An 18,788-nucleotide genomic window follows, 5' to 3' on the forward strand; every position below is an offset into this window, starting at 1 on the left:
CTTTAGCTTCCAACTTTTGTTAACTTCCAACCTTTGTTCCCAGGCCTGGATATTAGCAGCTTTACTCCTCAAGCAGTGGCTTACACCAATTGTCCCTTCCTCAAAAAAAAAAAAAAAAAAAAAAAAAAAAAAAAAAAATTCTGGACGCAACCCAGCCTGCCTTGTTAAAATCTTCGCTGCTTGTTGCTCTCATTTGACATTTGCCAACTGCTCTCTTACATGAAACAGATTTTATGCCTGCATTTCTACACTTCAGTCACCTCGGGATCCAAAATCTGCCATGTCCATAGATTTGTTATAGCCTGCCAACTGTCCCCTGTGCCAGATGGTCTGCCTGTGGACGTTTTCAGTATAGATCTTCAGAGTTCCCTAAACCCTTGAACTTAGCCTCTATTAACCTGGGTTGGGTGACTCTTTCACTCAGTAAGATAATGGTCTTCCTGAGGTAGACCCGTTTCTATTTTAGTCACTGCTGAATCCCCAGTATGCAATAAATATTTAAATAAATGATTTACTTATTTTACCTTAGATTGCTCATGTTTATAAAAAGTGCATATAATTATGTGTTTAAATCTCTGAAAATATGGTTACACTTCATACAACTTTGCTTTTCAAGTCTTGCATCAGATTAAATAAGTATTTAAACCATCATTTCCAAATCAGGAAACTATAGTAAAGTTTGTTCTCTTATTTTTTTAATGATATACTATGTTCAAGACAGCATTCACATGGTTCTAAAGATAATTGGCTCCTTAAAAACAAAACTGCTATAAGTACTGATGAATTTTGTAGCCTTCTTAATAATATATCTTCACCAAGGAATCATACATTGTTTACTCTGAATAAGATATATTATGTATTCTTAATGGCACAGTATAACATCTGAAAGAACAAAAATTGATCCTGGTGGAGGGGGAGAATCTTATTCTTCATATGTATAATGCACAGATATTCATACATTACATAACAAATATATACTGTATTTGTATTATCAACATTTTGTGGGGAATCAGTAGGAGAAAATGTTTAAAATGTCTCCTTGTGGGAGGCAACAGGAAAAATAAATTAAGAAACTCTGTGGTACATAAAGGTAAAAAAAGAGCTTCATCCCTGTTTTGGAGAGAGCATCCAAGTTAACAGGAAAAATTTGCCAGAGATTTGACTCTTTTAAGAGATGGTGTGGGCCGGGTGTGGTGGCTCACTCCTGTAATCCCAAGACTTTGGGAGGCCGAGGTGGGCGGATCACGAGGTCAAGAGATCGAGACCATCCTGGCCAACATGGTGAAACCCCGTCTCTACTAAAAATACAAAAATTAGCTGGGCATGGTGGTGTGTTCCTGTAATCCCAGCTACTCCAGAGGCTGAAGCAGGAGAATCGCTTGAACCCAGAACCCGGGAAGTGGAGGTTGCAGTGAGCAGAGATTGAGCCACTGCACTCCAGCCTGGTGACAGAAGGAAATTCTGTCTCAAAAAAAAAAAAAAAAAAGAGGTGGTGTGTACTGAGAAAACTATGAGGACATCCTAGGAACTGATGTGATCAACACAGAAGAACATAATCACAAGGTAATTTCTGGATTGTCAACTTCTTTCAAACTTGATGTTTTATTTCTATTTATTTATTTATTTTGAGACAGGGTATCGCTCTGTCTCCCAGGCTGGAGTGCAGTGGCGTGATCTTGGCTCACTGCAGCCTCTGCCTCTTGGGTTCAAACGATTCTTGTGCCTCAGCCTCCCAGGTAGCCGGGATTACAGGCGCACACCACCACACCTGGCTAATTTTTGTATTTTTTGGTAGAGACGGGCTTTCACCGTGTTGGTCAGGCTGGTCTCGAACTCCTGACCTCAAGTGATCTGCCTGCCTTGGCCTCCCAAAGTGCTGGGATTACAGGTGTGAGCCACCACACCCAGGCTTAATGTACTATTTTTAAACAATATTTCAATATTTTAATTAGGCTAATCTACATCCTATAAACAGCTCATTTAATACACACACATAACCATTTTATAATAATGCCAGATTATTTTGTAAAACTATATAGTTATGTGAAATATGTATTTTAGTTTGAAATAGCAAAATCAGATTTCAAGAGCTGTGTTGTCTCATGTATCACAAAGTTCATTTAGCCACAGCTACTCCTAAGAATGAACTATTTTTTCCAGACATAATCCATTTCAGTTATAGCTAACTTTTCCTATTTCAAAGGTCCTATATACTCTAACAAGAGAGCACTCTTCACAACACAAGTACAATCAGAGTGCAGAGTACTCAATCACAACACAAGTACAATCATGACTCAAACATTTGAAAAAAATTTTTTGGATTGATGACTTACATTAGTTTCACTGACCTTAACCATCCCCTCCTTTGCGAAACCTTTTCTGTTTTGTCAACTAAATGAACACACTTTTTTACCTGTAGCCATGGATCTGGAACACCACAATTTTACATTCATTTCTTTGATATTGCCATTACATGTTAAAGACAACCAATTAAATCATATCTTAAAAGGTCTTATCCGTAGAGTCTTTTGGTAACATTTCACCGATTTTTAAATTCCTTCATTTCTGATTTTTTAACATAGTTTGAGGTGCTGCATATTGCAGGTTCCTCTTTGACCAATCTGAGAGCATTATTGAATCCCCTGCTCTTACTTAGCTCTGATGTTCTAATTTCATTACATTTTTCTTTCTGTTTATAGACATACTCATCAACTTCCAGGAGTTTGAGAGCATTCATTTGCCAAACTGTGTTTGGGTGCAAGGTGCTAGATATACAAAAGTAGACTAGATATACTCCTGCCTTCTAGAAGCTCTGATAACATCTTTCCTATATATTTCCAACACAACTTTAGAAATCTTTACCTTTAAGCACTGTGAACATCTCAAACTTACAATACATAAACTTTTGACCCCAAAATTTACTGTTCTTTAATTTGATAGATGGCACAATATCCACCATTAAAAAATATAATTAACTTACTCTCTTGCCTCTACTCAAACTTCAGAATCAAAGAGTAAATTTAATTTATTTCACATTCACATCTTTTAATTCAGGACTCTATTAATGATTTTAGATATTCATTAATGCTAGTTTCAAATCTGGTTTCTCCAACTACAACTTGAGTGATTTTGAACAGGACAAAATCCTTATATCTCAAGTACTTTGTTGGTACAACAGAAATAACCTCCAACTAACAGGATGTTGAAGAAACATGTAAAGAGCATAGCACATAGTATTACTGAATACATTTTGATATTTTCTCTTCCCCGAATATTTCTTCTTTTCTGGTGTTACTGATGTAGATTATGTATTATTTGGTTCCATCTGGATATCCCACTACAGATTTACTTTCCTCTCTTCTCTGTCAACTCCACAATGTTATTAAATTGATTATTCTGCTGAAAGACTTCCAGACTTACTAATTGTTCACAATAAAATATAAATAAACACAATAAAATATTAATTCCTCACAGTAAAATATTAATTCCCACAGCATATCACCACATTTTATGCACTTCTGTGTACACCCCACAAGGCTCAGTCTTAGGCATAGAACACGTATTTTTCAAATGTCTTCTGATTTTGTTCACTTCCCTTATAAAAATGTGTGCATAAAGTCCACACTACATCTTTGTAGATATTCATATTTGAAAGAGGGCAGTTATATTTAAGCTAATGTTTACTTAAGAATTATATTAGTAAGAGAGAAGGAATTGAGTTTAGGCACAGCATCTAACAGATTTATAAAATCAAACCTTCTCTTACTAAATCTTCTGCTTTGTGAACATCTTTCTGCTTAATTTGTATTGTTTAGGAAATTTTAAAAAGTCCACAGTCACATAATCTACATGCTCTCAGTTGGAGCCTATGCTTCCTTAATATTTATCTTTCTGATGCTTTCCCTATATTGGATATTACATCTGGATAACAATGCAATGAAAAGTAGGAAGACTTCCCCATTGAGGTTCACTTCATCTGCATTCCTATGGTTGGTATGACCTCAATCATTACAGGAAAATGTAGGTTCCTGCTGTTTTCCTCACATGACTCTAGATCCCAACACCTTGGTTATTGGATATGACATTTAGTACTATGAAACTTTTTTGGAGAAAACTCAATTTTGTTTGAGAACTGAGCAATTATGTACCACCTTTCATATCCTCTTGCTGTTTCTTCCAGATTTAACAAAATATGGCAGTTTTTCTTTCTAGTGTGTAGTCTCATGTCAGGGCGTATTTTCTTCCTAGTTTGTAGTGTAACATTAGCAGAGCTCATTTTCTGATTTTCACGTCTTTAAACTCTGATTAAGTCAAGTTACTTGTTATCACCAGTAATTTGGAAATATCAGTTATTTCACAGATGAATACAACAGATTTGGCAGAATATGAAAATGCCTGGTAATCAAAATTATGACTATCTTCAGCTCTACAGGATTAGTTTCTTTCAGTGGTCTAACAAGACTCCTTTGAAGTATTTGTTACATGGATTCTAGGAGGTAAATTTTCATTCCTAGTATTTTGCATAAATTTTGTCCCTTTTATACTTGAATTTGTTTTTTTAATTTTTATTTATTTATTTATTTTGAGACGGAGTCTTACTCTGGCAACCAGGCTGGAGTGCAGTGGTGTGATCTCAGCTAACTGCAACCTCTGCCTCCCAGGCTCAAGCAATTCTCCTGCCTCAGCCTCCCGAGTAGCTGGGATTACAGGAGTGTGCCACCATGCCCGGCTAATTTTGTATTTTTAGTAGAGATGGGGTTTCACCATGTTGGCCAGGCTGTTCTCAAACTCCTGACCTCAGGTGATCCTCCTGCCTCGGCCTCCCAAAGTGCTGGGACTACATGCATGAGCCACCACACCCAGCAATTTTTTTTTTGTATCTAAGCTTAGAACATTGTTGTTTGTTTGTTTGTTTGTTTGTTTGTTTGTTTGTTTGTTTTTTGAGACAAGGTCTTGCTCTGGTGCCCAGGCTGGAGTGCAGTGGCACAAGTGATTCTCTCACCTCAGCCTCCCAAGTACCTGAGATTATAGGCATATGCCACCACATCTGGCTAAGTTTTTGTAGAGATGGGGTTTCACCATGTTGCGCAGATTAGTCTCAACCTCCGGGGATCAAGCAGTCTGACTCCCTCAGCCTCCCAAAGTGCTGGAATTATAAATATGAGCCACCATGCCCAGCCCATTGTTTATTTTTTGAAGTGAATAACATGTATAAGTTATTCCATAACTGTATTAATTCCAGTGATGAAGCAAAGTGTAAATGTGTGGTTTCTTATTAAATTTATATATTTGGTTATGTTTTTCAGGTCTAATTTCTATTCCTTTTTAAGTGAATAAGATGTGATGCTGTGCTATGGAAATTAATATTTTATTATGGGCAACTGATAAATCTGGAAGTCTTTCAGCAGAATAATCAATCTAGTCACATTGTGGAGTTTAGGCAAGTGTTAACAGAGACTAGAGGAAAGGAAATCTGTACTAGGATATCCAGATGGCATCAAATAAGCATATAATCTACATCAGTAACACCAGAAAAGAAGAAACATTTGGAGAAGGGAAGACATCAAAATCAATTCAGTACATACTATTTGGTATGCTCTTTACAGTTTCCCTCAAGTAATTCTGACATCTTATTAGAGCTTATTTCTATTGGACCAATAAAGGAATTGATATACTTACCTTACGATGGGAACTTGTTAAGCATTCTGTTCTTCAAGCAGTGGTAAAATTGCGAACACATCCTGAAGAAGCATTAGTGGCAAAATTGTGAACACAACCTGAACTTTTCTACTCTGCTGCCACCACTGTCTTTATCTAAGACACTCATACATTTATCTAACTAAAATTTAATTCAAGATTCTACTTTTTTCTGTCTCCTTATAGTACTCTGTAACTCTAGTTTTTAGCAAAGTCATATCCTGAGGTATATTATTGTTGGTTTTATTTTATTTATTTTTATTTTTGAGACAGTCTTGCTCTGTCATGCAGGCTGGAGTGCAGTGGCACAATCATGGCTCACTGCACCCTTGATCTCCCAAGTTCAAGAGATCCCCTTGCTTCTACTTCCCAAGTAGCTGGGACCAAAGGCGTGCACTACCATGCCCAGCTAATTTGTTGTATTTTTTGTAGAGACTGAGTTTCACCATATTGCCCAGGCTGGTTCCAAACTCCTGGACTCAAGTGATCCACGAACCTTGGTCTCCCAAAGTGCTGGGATTACAGGTGTGAGCCACCGTACCTCTCGCCTTATTGTTGGTTTTGTATGTGTTATTTGTTACCAAAATTGAAGACTTGCAGATAAGTCATATTATTATTTTTGAAACTCTCACCTATGATTGTGAATTTCTCTGCCTTTCTGTATTTCTATCAATTGTATCTTCTCATATTTTGAAATTCTATATTTACAGTCATATGTATTTAAGATGGTTACTTTTTGATAAAGTTTACTCATATATCATTACAAAATATTTTTATCTATAGCATAGTTTTTGTCATCAAATCTACTTTAATATTAATATAGCCATACCAGTTCTCTAATTTTTATTGTTTGCATAGAAGATAGTTTTCTACTATTTTGCTTTCAAACTATAAAGTTGTATAATTTAGAATATATTTCTTCTAAATAAACTATAGTTAGTTCTTGCTTTTTTTTTTTTTTTTTTTTTTTTGAGACGGAGTCTCACTCTGTCCCCCAGGCTGCGGTGCAGTGGCGCCATCTTGGCTCACTGCAAGCTCCTCCTTCCGGGTTCACGCCATTCTCCTGCCTCAGCCTCCAGTGTAGCTGGGACTACAGGTGCCCACCACCACACCCAGCTATTTTTTTATATTTTTAGTAGAGACGGGTTTTCACCATGTTAGCCAGGATGGTCTTGATCTCCTGACCTCGTGATCAGCCCACCTCCGCCTCCCAAAGTGCTGGGATTACAGGCATGAGCCACCACGCCCAGCCGCTTTTTTGTTGTTGTTAACCTAATCTGAAAACTTCTCTTTTTTAATAGCAGTGTTTGGACCATTTACATTTAATATAAATGTTTATATGCCAGGATTTAAATCTACCATGTTGGCACATGTCCCCTATTTTTCCAATCTATTATTTGTTCCTCCCTCTCTTTTTTAATAGAAGTGTTTGGACCATTTACATTTAATATAAATGTTTATATGCCATGATTTAAATCTACCATGTTGGCACATGTCCCCTATTTTTCCAATCTATTATTTGTTCCTCCCTCTCTTTTTTAATAGAAGTGTTTGGACCATTTACATTTAATATAAATGTTTATATGCCATGATTTAAATCTACCATGTTGGCATATGTCCCCTATTTTTCCAATCTATTATTTGTTCCCCCTGTTTTAAATATCTTATATTCATATTGTTTAATCAAATTTTAAAAAATAGTTTATCTCTTTTATGAATTTTTAGTTAAATATTTTTGGACTAATTTAGAGACTACTCTAGAGATGCCAGTATACATTTTAAATTTTTACAATCTATCAAATACATTTTTAAACTAACTATATAGACACTATAAGAACCTTACAATAGTAAAATTTCATTTACCTCCTCATGCCCTCAGGCTCACATTTGTCATTATGTATTTCTACATATGCAATAATCCCATCATATATTGTTGTTACTTTTTCTTAAAGTAATCACTAGAGAGTACATACATAATATATATACACACATACATATAGGCATGTGTATATACATATACATACACAGATGTATGTGTTTAACTTTTAAAAGATATTTTATAATTATCCACCTATTTATATTTTTTGAGCAGTTAAACATTTTTATTTGTAATCATTTCTTTTAGTTTGAAGAACTTTCAGTATTTTTTGTAGTACAGGTGGGCTGGAGACGAAGTCTCCCTGAAAATATTATTATTTTGCCTTCATAGTTACATGATATTTCAACTGAAATATAATTGATATAGAAGGAAGAGTTTATGTTTTCCTCCAACTGCACATTATAAAAATGCTCTTTCTTTGTCTTCTGACCTTCATTATTTCCGATGAGATGTACTCATTGTTTTTATTGTAATGGGCCTTGCCCTGGACTCTAGAAGCTTTGAGATCAGCCTAACCAACGTGGTGAAACCCCGTCTCTACTGAAAATACAAAAATTAGCCAGGTGTGGTGGTGGGTGCCTGTAATCCCAGCTACTCAGGAGGCTGAAGGGGGAGAATCACCTGAACCCAGGAGGGAGAGGTTGCAGTGAGCCAAGATCATGCCACTGCACTCCAGCCTTGGCGACAGAGCAAGACTCTGTCTCAAAAAAAAAAAAAAAAACAGAAAAAAGAAAAAGGGTTTTCTCTGTATCTTTGGTTTTGAGCAGTTTGACTGATATACCTAGATATGGTTTTCTTTGCATTTTCCCACTTGAAATGGATTCCTGTGATATATTGTACGTACTTTAAAAAATTTCTGACCATTATCTCTTCAAATAATTTTCTGCACTATTTTATCTCTCCTCTTTTATTTTGTATTCCGATAATGTCTCTCTCTGTCTCACACACACATACATATATACATATCTTATATATATACAAATACATATATAAGACAGGTATATACATATTTATGTATATACACGCACACATTTTAATCTCAGTATGTTTGGCAGTTTAGTAATTTTTTTACTCATTATTATCTTTATGTTTTGGTTTGGCCTGTTTTCAGTTTCAATGATCTTTCTTCTGCTGAGTACAAAAGCAGATTAAATGACCACTTAAAGATCATTAAGCAAGTTTTTATATTAATATATGTATAAATTGTTTTTAATATTTCAACTTGGTTTATGTTTTCTGCTTCTGCTGAAAATTTGAATATCATATAAGCAACTAAGAACAAATTTGTAAGCCATTTTCAATATGCATTTTAAAATAACTTATATTTATTGTGTATTATATGTCATTCATATGCAAAATGTTATTCTCATTTAAACATCACAGGAGACAATTAATAGGTAGGAATACTGTTATACCCAATTCAGAAATAAAAAAAAAATCTGTAGAGTTAAGTAATTAACCCTCAGTCACAAAATCAGTATGTTTGCAAACTATATTTAACCCAGACTGTTTCTTAACCACTACCTTAAAACTACAACATGCCTAGAAAATTAATGGGTACTATTTATTGAATAGTACTAAAGAGTTATACTAAATATCACAAATTGGCTACAACTGATCCTCTCATATTCCTACAAATAATACCCCTCTCAGAGACACCAATATACTGTGCATTTTATAAGTTGCTTTTAAGTTAACCAGTTGAACTCTGTGCAGGGTATTTTGGAAGGATGCAACTACATTGTTGTGGAATATAGTACAGCCATTCTACAAGAGTGCAATAAAGCAATTGCCTATTTAAGAAATCTGGAGAATCAAACAACTGGCATACTTCAATTAAAGACCAAGACATGAAATGAGGAGGCTTAGCAAGAAATTAATAATGAAGAAAATTTTAGGAAAGTTTTGTATGTGCAGAATTACCTAGAAATACATCTGGCTTCTAATTCATAGTAATAACCTGTGTACTCTTGGAGTCAATGGCATCTCCTCCACTGTGAACATATTTTTATCCTTACTTAGATAGTTTTAGAGTATTGACAGTATTCTACTTCTATTCAGTCATCTAGGCATTGTCCAACATTTTTTACTTGGTATACATGAGAAAATTAAAATAATCATTTGGAAATATAACTCATTTTGTGTCTCTATTTTACAATTGAGTATAATAATGTCTTCCTAAGCCAAAAGGCAAGTGTCCAGAGACATCAATTTATTGAGTTCCCCCACAGGGCTAAAATTTTTTATGTGCAAGGTCAATTTATAACTGTCTTAGATCACTGATAAATTATGGTTCCCAATGATCATAAGAGTTAGTCTTCTCAAAGTTTCTTGGTGACTGTATTAATAAGATGGCAAACTCTGTTTAGTTTTTATTCATACAGGTATTTAAAAAACTATACCTAGTACTCAGACATGAGTTTCTGGTAACTCATCTAAAATAAATATTTGAAGACTGGATGCAATGGCTCACGCCTGCAATCCCAGCACTTTGGGAGGCCAAGGCAGGCAGACCACTTGAGATCAGGAGTTTGAGACCAGCCTGGCCAACGTAGTGAAATTCCATCTCCACTACAAAATACAAAAATTAGCTGGGTGTGGTGGTGGGCACTTGTAACCCCAGCTACTCAGGAGGCTGAGACACGAGAATCTCTTGAACACAGGAGGTGGAGGTTGCAGTGAGCGGAGATCAAGCCACTGCACTCCAGCCTGGATGACAGAGCGAAACTCCATCTCAAAAAAAAAAAAAAAAGAGTACGCCACTCAGAATCATGCCTCCTCTGACATGAGTCTGTTGTCCTTGAACTTAAACTACACCGCTAACACTCTGCTGTTTCTTGCTTTCTTATGTTACAAAGGCATTCCTCTGAGGAGACTCTAGATGAAGCCTTTCTGTAAATTCTCTGGAAATGCTCAAATTTAGGATGAACAGAGCAAAAATATAATCCAAGGTGATCACAGGGAACACCTGCCATTTAACTCACTTACATAAAGGTCTACTATATTATGCTTACAGAAACCCTCTAGGACTTTGTCTTTCAAATGCAAGACACAGAAAGTAGTGGAATAAGCCTCTTAAATGTCTGAAGAAGATGATTTGGACAACTTGTTTTGTAAAAGAGGAGCATTCAAGAACAAAAATTACATTTTAAGTTGGTGAAAGTTTAAATCATATGGGAATTACTGAAAAATACTTTTTGATAAAGGTAATCAGCTAGAAATTGATACCCCAGGGAACAATGGGAGTTATGAATTAATATATGAAAATCAATTTGAAAGGGGAAATCATTATAGGCTACTACCTTTGCTAGTGTGCTATCACATAAAAGTTTTTAGGTTTTTTTCGTTTTAAATTATATATTGATTATAAATGTTGCTTCATTGTTTTAAAAATAAAATATATACTGTCACAAAAAAATTCAGATTAAAAGACATAACAAAGAAGTGTAGATGGTTACAAATGTCTACCCAAATAATATATGTAACAACTGAATTAGTCTCTCCTCTTATTTCTGATATTCTCACAATAAAAGAAAAAAGAGACCTGGCACAGTGGCTCACACCTGTAATCCCAGCATTTGGGAGGCCGAGGTGGGCAGATCACTTGAGTCCAGGAGTTTGAGACCAGCCTGGACAACACAGTGAGTCCACCCCATCTCTATTTAAAAAAGAAAGAAAGAAAGAAAGAAAAAAGGAAGAAAATACAGTAGTTTTAGTTGGTATTTTATAACTACTCGTGCTAAGTTTTATTAACCTTTGAAATATTTAATAGTGTTTTCCCCAGATTTCAAAATAATTAGATGTAGCATAAATTAAAACATATATTCTGTGATTTATCACCTAATTTCAGTAATTTTTTATAAAATCTTTGGAGGGTGCCAGTATCTCCCCATGAAAGTCTTAAGCCTGTAATTCTCATTTGTTTATTCCCTCTGTCACCCTAAAAACCTGAATATCTTACTGAGTTCTCCTCAAAATGTTCAACATGATCCAGCTGACCCAGCTTCAAGTTCCTAACTTCAAATGTGAATGACAGACAGTTACTATTATTGCCATCTCTACATTATCTCACTTAGAAAAGTGTTGTATTTCATTCACAATTGTTACCTATTTTTGCAAGTTTACCTGTCTCCAGCATTCTGTTCATTCAAATCCCCATTTCTTATTCATTTACTCTTATGTGATGATTTGATAGAGTGCAGGTATTTTATTTCATTGAATTTTCATATATATTTTAGTCATATTTCTTGAAGAAATTTAAATCATTAAAATATATTTAATAAGTATTGTTATTCATAGGTATGCAAGTTATGTGTTGAAATACTTCATACATTCATAAGCAGTATGCTGTGATATTGCATTTGAGGGGAATAAAAAAGTATGAGTAATTTAATATGATATATTTCAATATAGTTGCTCAGGTATCTTAGATATATTATTTATTATTTTCTTGAAATCAGTTTAGTTTCTATTCTGAGGCTTTGTCCTGCCACATAGAGCAAAATTGTCCCAAAGTTCCAGTTTCTATACAGAGCCAGGGTGTTGGAGAAGAATCTTAGTGACTGCTAGTGGTCCCTCTTTGCTCCTGCTGAGATGCCCATTGTACAGTCTGTAGAACTCCTCCATTCTATTAGATCTGTTGTTTCCAGAACAGCATCCAGACCTCAGCAATTACAATCCAGCCTCTAAAGCTACATCACACAGCCATCTGCTCCCTCTTCTCCAAGTCTTATCACCTTGTGATCTGTGAGGACTTGGAGAAGAGGGAACAGAACTCTGCTCTCTCTCTCTCTCTCTCTCTACTCTCTCTCTGGTAATCCCCAAACTCACCAATCAACTTTCAATTTTTTGTAGTCTCTGAAAATTCTATCCATTCCCTACTTTTATATTCCTCAAATACATTCCCATAACAATCCTCTTAATGTGTTTGAACATCTACAAAAATCAAATAGAGATGTTCCATGCAACTACAGCTTTCTGCCCTGCAACAAGTATCCAAAGCAGGGAAATACAAAGGGCATGGGTATTTGCTTGGAAGTAACAAGAAGAAGTAGGGAATATGGGGGGACAGAAATATAGAAACACACATTCCTGGCTGTACACATTACCTTAACATGTAAGCAAATATATTAGAAAAACAGGCTTTGCAAGATTTTCCAAGGACACAGAGAGGATGACTGCTTTCTCACCCTGTTGTAGCCTCCTGGTTCTACAATTTTAACTCTTATTAACCCCAATTTTAAGTAGAAAACTTAGGAAGTAATTTCAACTATTTTGTAATAATATTTGTAGATGAAAAACACTTTATAATTTTTGAAACATATGTTTCTTTAATGTTTTATTAACAAATCTAAATATATTTACCTTTTGTATACTATATGGAAATAAGATGTCAAAGTATATAAACTTAAATTTATGATTAGTAATTAATATTTAATTATGTTAACTTACTTTTAAATGATTCAGACATTTTATGGTTATCTATTACTTAGCAAAACAGGATTTTAAGTTACTGAAAAGAATTTTGAAGCTATAAAGCAGGTACCCTTCCTAAAGTCTTCCCAAGTTGTATGGGGTCCCAAGTAGCCATGTGGCACCCATGGATGGCTATCGAGAGTGGGGCCCATCTGGATCTTGCATTACATACCAGTATGAGCTCAGGACAAAGGACAGAGTTGTGAAGATGATGTCTGAAGGATCTAACCCCTCCCAGCCTGGCTAGGAGGCAAAGGTGTGCCATAGAAGATGGGGCCATACTGGGCTTGACTCTGCCCTGTAGCTGGTGGTCCAGGTGCTAAGAACATGTCCTTAGGCCTTACCATGGCCACTTGTTCAGACCTCAGAATCTAGAGGCTCAAAAGCCAAAGATAAGCTTACAATCAGATGTGCACAAGACTTCAGAGAAGCCTAGCAGCCATCCCTTAAAGCTTTAGCACACAGACAAATCCAGCACATATTAAAAGTACTACAGAAGCAATAAGCAATAGTGTTATGACCTTAATACATCTGGTAGAAACAGCCTAAACCTGTCTGGTGAGCAGTACAAGTGAAAATGTCTGAATTATGTTTAACACTGAGAGTTCTGAGGATATTCCAACTTTATGTTTCCAACAATTTTAAACTAACTTTATTTAACAAAGCTTTATCCAAGGCATGTGAACTAAAAGACATTTATGCTTGTTTCTATTTTTCTGATAAAATATTTTATCTAAGCACTTATACTTTTCTTTAAGCCAATTAATTAGAGCTCTTATATTTTGGTAGTGAAATAGCACATAACATAACACATATAAACATGCAGACACAGTCAGAAGTGGATCTTATAGATTTTTAATATTCTTCATTTGCCACTTTTCAAATAGTTTTGTTTCCCCCTTTTAGACTGTCAAGCTCTAAGTGATTATTACCTAGCAAGCAGAAATTTTTATTTCCCAAGACATGACTTCTTAGGTGAATATTTACGTATCAAAGGCACAGGATTTAAATCTAAACACCATTATTCCTTGAAATAAAAAAGGGGTAAGTAAAGGTCCAGTCAAGACAAGATTGTCAGGAAAGTATCTTAAACAAAGGGAAGATTTGTAAGCCAGTATCTTTCTTTTCCTAACAGTTTCTAGTGACTTAGATACTGGAAGGGAGATACACTTAAACATGAAGATTTCTTCTATAGATGTGAATTTCTCTTACAAAGCATGTTAGAATAGCCATAAAAATTCCAGAAAGTATTTTGCAGACCAATCTAGTTAGATAGGTGGCCTTTTTAACAAAGCTTGTTTCTTGATTAGATTATTGACTTTAATAAGACAAAAGGCATATTTTCTATGCCTGGACTTAGTATGGATAGCTCTGAAAAAGAAGCAAGCCTATTATACCTAATTTCTGTCTGGCCGTATTTTCTGGGATCTGTTTCTCAGCTGAGCGCCTACACATAAAAGCCCAAAGGCTTCATATGCTCCAAAGATGAAAAAAACAAAACAAACAAAACAAAACAAAAAAGAAAATATCAAGGTCTGTCCATGGAAGGAAAAAGGACCCGTAACAAATGGGTACCCCAATTAGTTCCATGACCAGGAATCCAACCTGGGCTACAGCCATAAAGGCACAGAATCTTAGTGACTAGACCATAGGGTGGAACAATTTTTGTAAGTCTTACAGGGGTTTCAAAGCAAGAAGTTTGAGCATACAAAGGATTTTAACTTTTAGGGCAGATTTACTCTTTAGTTTTGTCAAGAAAATTTCTAAGTCTAGCCATAACACTATTATGTGTCCCTTTTAAAAACTTTAATATTTTATAAATGTGTATAAGGCAATTCTTTAGAATAAGAACTCTCAATTTTTTTAAAATTATGAGTCTAATTTAAAGTATCTATCTTGTGGCTATTAATAATTAGAATTTCCATCAATGAAGAGTCAAACTCTGTGAAATATTCGAAGAGATTTATTCTAAACTAAATATGAGTGACCATGGCCTGTGACACAGACCACAGCAGGCCCTGAGAACATGTGCCCTAGGTGGTCGGGGCGCAAGTTAGTTTTATACATTTTAGAGAGGCATGATTCATCAATCAAATACATTTAAGAAATACATTGGCTTGGTCTGGAAAGGTGGGACAACTCAAAACTGTGGGGTTTCCAGGCTATAGGTGAATTTAAACATTTTCTGGTTGACAATTGGTTGAGTTTGTCTAAAGACCTGGGATTGATAGAAAGGGAATGTTCAGGTTAAGATAAAGACTGTGAAGACCAAAGTTCTTTTGAAGTTTTACAGCGGCTACCCTTAGAGACAATAGATGACAAATGTTTCCTATTCAGATCTTAGTTAATCCCTTTAGCATTTGGAGGGTCTGCAAACAAGGATAATTTGACTTCTTTCATTCCAATTGGACACCCTTTACTTCTTTCTCTTGTCTGATTGCTCTAGCTCGGAATTCCAGTAGTGTGTTGAAAAACGCTGATGAAAGTGGATATCTCTGTTTGTTCTGAGACACCTAAAGCTGGGAGTGGAGTGATACAAGCATCCCTGTCACCACCACTACCAATACGACTGACATGAAGCTGGCACAGCACTAGGTCTCACCCAGAGCCTGCTGTAACTACTCCCTGGCTACTGCTTAAGTTTACTCACGGCCCTGGGGGTCTGCAATTGACAAGTGGCAAAGCCAACCAGGACAGTATCTTTCTTTTCAAAGCAGTGAGGATCCCCAGGCCCTGTGTAGGTTCAGAGGTACCATCAGGGAGTCAGAGACAGAATCAAAAACCTAGAAATCTACCTGGTGTTCTTTTGTGCTGTGGCTGAGCTGGCACTCAAACCACAAGATGCAATCCTGCCCACCATTTCCTTTCCTTTCCAAAGGCAGGAGAGCCTCACCTTATAGCTACTGCTCCCACAGGCCCACAGGGAGTGCTGCCAAACTACCACCAATATTCCCTTAAGGCCTAAGGGCTCTTAAGTCAGCTTGTGATGAGTCCTGACCTAGGACTCATCTTTCAGGACAATGGGCTCCTGTCTTCCCCATCGCAGATCCAGAAATGCCATCCAAGGGTCAATTTCTGGAATTGGCGATCCCACAAGCCCACTTGGTGCTCTATCCCCCTGTGGCCATGCTGTCACCTAAGGTGCAAGACAAAGTCCCCTTTACTTTTCCCTCTGTTTTTCTCAGGCAGAACGGATCTTGCCCCATAGCCGCCACAGCTGGTAATATGCTGATTCTCACCTAAAGCCAGCTAGTTTCAGGGGCTCACCCAAGGCCTATACTGTAGTACCTGGGTATCACTGCTGGTTATTCAGGGCCCAAAGGCTCTTCAGTTAGCAGGTGACCAGTGCCCCTGGACTGCATCCTTCTCTTCAAGGCAGTGGGTTCCCTTCTGGTTCAGGGTGTGTTTAGAAATGTCATCTGAGAGCTAGGGCCTGGAATGGTGCCCTTGCGACTCTGATTGGTGCCCTGTCCAGCTGTGGCTTAGCTGGTATCCAAGATGCAATACAAAGTCCTCCTCACTCTTCTCTCTCCTCTTCTCAAGCAGAAGGAAGGAGTTTCTTTTTGAGCTGTGAGCTGTGCAGCTTTTGGTTAGGGGAGGGGTGATGCCAGTACTCCCTTAGCAGCTCCAGCAGGTATCTCAAAATGTCATGTACCCCCTAGTCCACTGTCTCAGCCCAGTTCAGCACTAGGACTTAGCTAAGAGTTGCAGTCCTTATGGTCTAAACTGCCTTTGAAGTTCGTAGAGACCAAGGGCACTTTGGCCTTCAGTGGTGAAGTTTGCAGGAACTCAAGTTCCAACTGCTGGGATTGGCGATTCCGCTCTGGCTAATGCTGGTTTAAATGCTCCTTCCGTGGGTGGGTATCAGCTGAGTTTTGTCTTGTTTTCTTCCTGTTCTAACAGGACAGCATTGAGTTCAATGCTTCACAATTGCTGTGCTCTCCCTCCCCCAGCACCTGGAAACACTCTGCATCACACTGCCACTGCTTGGGGGTGGAGGAGGAGTGGCGTCAGCTATTCGAGGCTGTTTTCTACCTCTTCAGTGCCTCTTTCAGTGATACAAACTTAAAATCACGTACTATGAGGGCTCATCTGATTTTTAGTTCTTATGAAGCTGTTTCATCTGTGTAGATACTTGTTAACTTGGTGTCCTTGACGGAGTGATGATTGGTGGAGCCTTTTATTCCACTATCTTGCTTAGCCTCCATTACTCTCCTTTAACTTTTGAGCCACAGAGAGTTCATCTTGTTTGTTATTGGGAACATAATGTCTAAATTTGGTTGTGATGCTTGATCTGTTATTTCAAGCTGTATTTTCTTGGCTTTCAGCACACTTTGTGATATTTTGTTAGATGCCAGACATGATATATCAGGTAATAGGAACTTCGGTAAATAGGCATTTAGTGTAATGATTTATTTTAAACTGGCTAGGAGTTAACCTGAGTTTAATATTTGCTGTAGCAGTAGGTGCCAACTGCTTCAAATTCCTCTAGTGTTCTTGTTTTTGCCCCCTACTGCCCTGTTGATTTGGGAATTCTCTAAAAACTCCTCCACAGACAGATTGCATCCTGCAGCTGTTTTGGTTACAATCTGTTGTGATTTTACTGAACCTATATTGATGTAAAGGGTGTGGCGGAGAACTTAATGAACCTATAATTATAATCAGTATTTAGTGAGACGGTTTCTCTGAATCATAACCTTCCCAATGTTTCTCACCTTCCCCACTCATCCTTTAGGTAAGGGAGGAAGTCTATTGAGGGGCTGATATGGGAGAATTGCCCTCCCTCTAGCTGGCAGTAAGGCTCAAGTAAGTTTGACCTTCATGTGGCGAATAGTTCCTTTGTTATGAAGAATGTTTTGGGGAATATTGTACAATGGTTACTCTTCCTGGTCTCTTTCCAGAGCCACACATGGATATCTTTTGGTGCTTAACCATGAGAGCCTTGTGGAGTTCCTGGAAAGTGGGATCCTGGAGTGTTGGACCTCTAAGAATGTAGCCCCTAGGAATTTCCCACTCTCATTCTAGTCTAAACTCAGACTCCAGGAATTCATCAATAATAGCATTTAAATGTTCTGCAAATTTGTAGCTTCAGCAGCTTCTCTTCTAGGTAAGCTCATCTGTGACTCTCTTAATTTACCTGTCTCTCGAGATTTCAGGATGGAAGTTTGCTTTATCAATTTTCAGATGGGTCCAAATGTTGATTTTCATGTTGTTTTGATTTTCTTGTTGTAAGGATGGAAGTAATGGCTTCCAGGGTCTTTACATGTTGATTTGCAATCAGAAGTTGATTGAATCTATTCTGATTTAATCATGGATTGAATCTACTAAGGTCATAAAATTTTTAGATATTTGTGATAAATATAATGATTTATTTCATCTTTTCTAAACTCTTTAGAATTTCAAAAATGATACATGCTAATTTTAAAAGGGTAAGTAATACAGAAATATTTAGAACAAAATAGTGAAAATTGCTTTTACCCTCAATCCAATATCCTATGACTTTAAATAGAATTAAATATTTCAGCATTCTAATTTTTTTCTTATTATTTATACATCTTTTAGAATTCCGAAGCATAGCTATAAATAATCATGCTTATGTAAGACCTTATTACTCAGGTTAAATAACTTGAAAGGATTGAAACTCTAACATAATTTATGAAAATTTGGTCAATTTTTTAGTAAAGAGTAAAAAATAGTAAAACAATTTTTTAATTAAAACATTTTAATTAAAATTAAA

The sequence above is a fragment of the Pan paniscus genome, chromosome 15, assembly GCF_029289425.2.
Source record: "Pan paniscus chromosome 15, NHGRI_mPanPan1-v2.0_pri, whole genome shotgun sequence".
NCBI lineage: Eukaryota > Metazoa > Chordata > Mammalia > Primates > Hominidae > Pan > Pan paniscus.